The sequence below is a fragment of the Protobothrops mucrosquamatus genome, unplaced genomic scaffold (genome assembly GCF_001527695.2).
Source record: "Protobothrops mucrosquamatus isolate PMUCROS unplaced genomic scaffold, P.Mucros_1.0 scaffold6429, whole genome shotgun sequence".
NCBI lineage: Eukaryota > Metazoa > Chordata > Lepidosauria > Squamata > Viperidae > Protobothrops > Protobothrops mucrosquamatus.
Window position 1 is genome coordinate 9,862 of NW_015392253.1, and position 2,672 is coordinate 12,533.

A 2,672-nucleotide genomic window follows, 5' to 3' on the forward strand; every position below is an offset into this window, starting at 1 on the left:
TATCAATCAGTGGGGATTATGAGAGCTGATTTCCAACTTCCCCTTACAGGTTAAAGTGGGGGCTTGGTGGATTAGTTCTCTTTTTCTGAATCATTTCATCATCCCTGAGGGGGCCATGTCTGCTTCTGCTTCCACCCTCTGCCGGGAGTTTTTACTGCATAAGGAAATGCATCTACTTGTTCCAAGAACACCCAACCCTATTCGGTCTCCCGGTCACAATTAGTCCACCCTGAAACACTGGTTCCAGTTGCCTGTTGTGTGGGGCTTCAACTCCCCTCAGCCTCAGCTTGCTAGCCCTATACCAGTGATGGCGAACCTTTTAGAGACCGAGTGCCCAAACTACAACCCAAATCCCACTTATGTATCACTGGGTGCCAGGTGGGCATGGCCCGCTGGGTGTGGTGGTCATGGCAGATGGGTGGGCGTGGCCAGGGTGGGCATGGCCAGCTCAATGTTGCTCCTGGGGAGGGACGCCTGTGGAGGCCGGGCAGGGTTGGGGGAGATCCAAGGGGTCTCTGGCGGGTGGGGCAGTGGGCTCGTCCTGCAGGATGAGGCAAGGCGAGGTGAGGCAGGGCGGGGGTGCCATTGTCGCAGGGCAAGGCGAGGCAGGGGCTGGGGCAGCTGCTGCCTGACACCATCAGCCCCGGCACACAGAGGCCCGCAAGCGCATGGATGCTGGGATGCATCCGGCCATGTGGGACCTCAGCAAGTTAGCGGGCGGCTGGTTGAAGAGGACGGTTGCCATCTCCGGGGCATGGCGTGCGTGCCCACAGAGAGGGCTCTGAGTGCCGCCTCTGGCACGTGTGCCATAGGTTCACCACCACTGCCCTATACTTATTTTCCATTTGCCTGTTTTTCTCTCCCCTTGATGCTTCGTAGGGAAAAAAAAATTCTCTCCTCTCTTTTAAACTTCTTCCCTTATTTACTTCAGTGGGAGGGAAAAAAGGCACCAACCCACCGTTTCCTGGTTTCCTTCCTGCTGAGAAGTTTTCTCCATCAGCAACGTCTGAAAGAATAGAGGACTTCTTTACAGAAGGGAGTATAAGGACTCCCTTATACAAGGGAGAGGCAGAACTAAGGAGCTGCATATTTTCAGAAAATAAAATATAGACGCTTTCAAAGTTCTGGCTGGTTAGACAGCCACGCCCCCTTCTTCCGTCACTCTATTCTAGCAGTTCCCATACCCGAACTTCCTCCAGTTTAAACAGGTAGCTACAATCTACAAAGGCACCAGTAGCTTGAGACCAGTTTACCGGCAAGATTAATGTCAATCTGGGGTGGCCAAGTCCTTTTTGTGACCTCTGTCCCCTGGGAGTCACAACTGCTGGAATACGGGAGATGCTTTCTTTTTTTTTAACTTGTAAAATGTATTTATTGACTCAATATTTGACATTGACATCTTTTAAAATATCTCCTTACATAGGCTTAGAGCAGTGATGGTGAACCTTTTAGAGACCGAGTGCCCAAACTGCAACCCAAAACCCACTTACTTATTGCCGGGTGCCAGGTGGGCGTGGCTGTGGTGGTCATGGCAGATTGGGTGGGTGTGGCCAAGGTGGGCATGATGACCTCGATGTTGCTCGTGGGGAGGGACATCTGTGGGGGCCGAGCAGGGTTGAGGGAGATCCAGGGGGTCTCTGGCACGTGGGGCGGTGGGCAGGAGGCTCGTGAGGTGAGGCGAGGCAAGGCGAGGCAGGGTGGGGGTGCCATTTGTCACAGGGCAAGGTGAGGCAGGGACTGGGGCGGCTGCTGCCTGATACCATCGGCCCCTGCACACAGAGGCCAGCGAGCACATGGGTGCTGGGATGCATCCGGCCATGTGGGACCTCAGCGAGTTAGTGGGCGGCTGGTTGAAGGACAGTTGCCATCTCCGGGGCATGGCGCGCGTACCCTCAGAGAGGGCTCTGAGTGCCGCCTATAGCACGCGTGCCATAGGTTCGCCACCACTGGCTTAGGGGGTGGTCTCGGTGCAGCATCTGCTGGCCTGAACTGGGGAGGAGGAGTGCGGTCCTTCCGGGCCTCACGGGATCGGTTCCTCACCACCTTGCTGTGGATAGCACAGCTAACACAATAGTGAAGCTTCACATAGAGTTTGGGTAGCACATAAGAATCAAAGACACTCGCTTCAGAGATATCTTGGGACTGCAGCTGCTTCTACAATATTTCGGATGACAAACTTCTTAATAGCTTTATCCTTGGGGACACAACGGGCACAGTTGGTACAGTGTATAGGCTGGACATGTCCTCGGCCCTTCTTGGCGGGGCCATTGTTTCTTCTCTTCGTCATTTTGACGGCAAGGAGCCGAAAGAGGCGGGAGATGCTATTTTGTATACCTCAAGGAACAAACACACTGAACAAAAAGTAGACTATTTCTTGCTGCCCAAGGAAAAAACCCCAAGCGTTACCCATCTGTCTCTGCTCTCTTGAGATTAATCGAGGTGGCCTGAAAAGTTGTGCACTCAATAAGTAGCTTGTTAGTTCCTTGTCACAGGTCTGAGGCTATAAAATTGTAAGCCTTTTTTTTTTCTTTGACAATGGGAACCTTTGCTTTCCAAACTTATTTTGGCCATATACAGGTAGTCCTCGATTTACAATCATAATTGAGACTGCCAATTATGATCATTAAGTCAGAACAGTCGCAAAGTGGGTCACCGTGCGACCTTTTTTTTTT

The 2,672-nt window shown here is 52.5% G+C and overlaps 1 pseudogene; it reads right to left on the reverse strand.

Moving 5' to 3' along the window:
* Positions 1-1,944: 1,944 nt before the first annotated feature.
* LOC107300235 lies at positions 1,945-2,287 on the reverse strand (annotated as a pseudogene).
* Between the last annotated feature and the right edge of the window lie 385 nt (positions 2,288-2,672).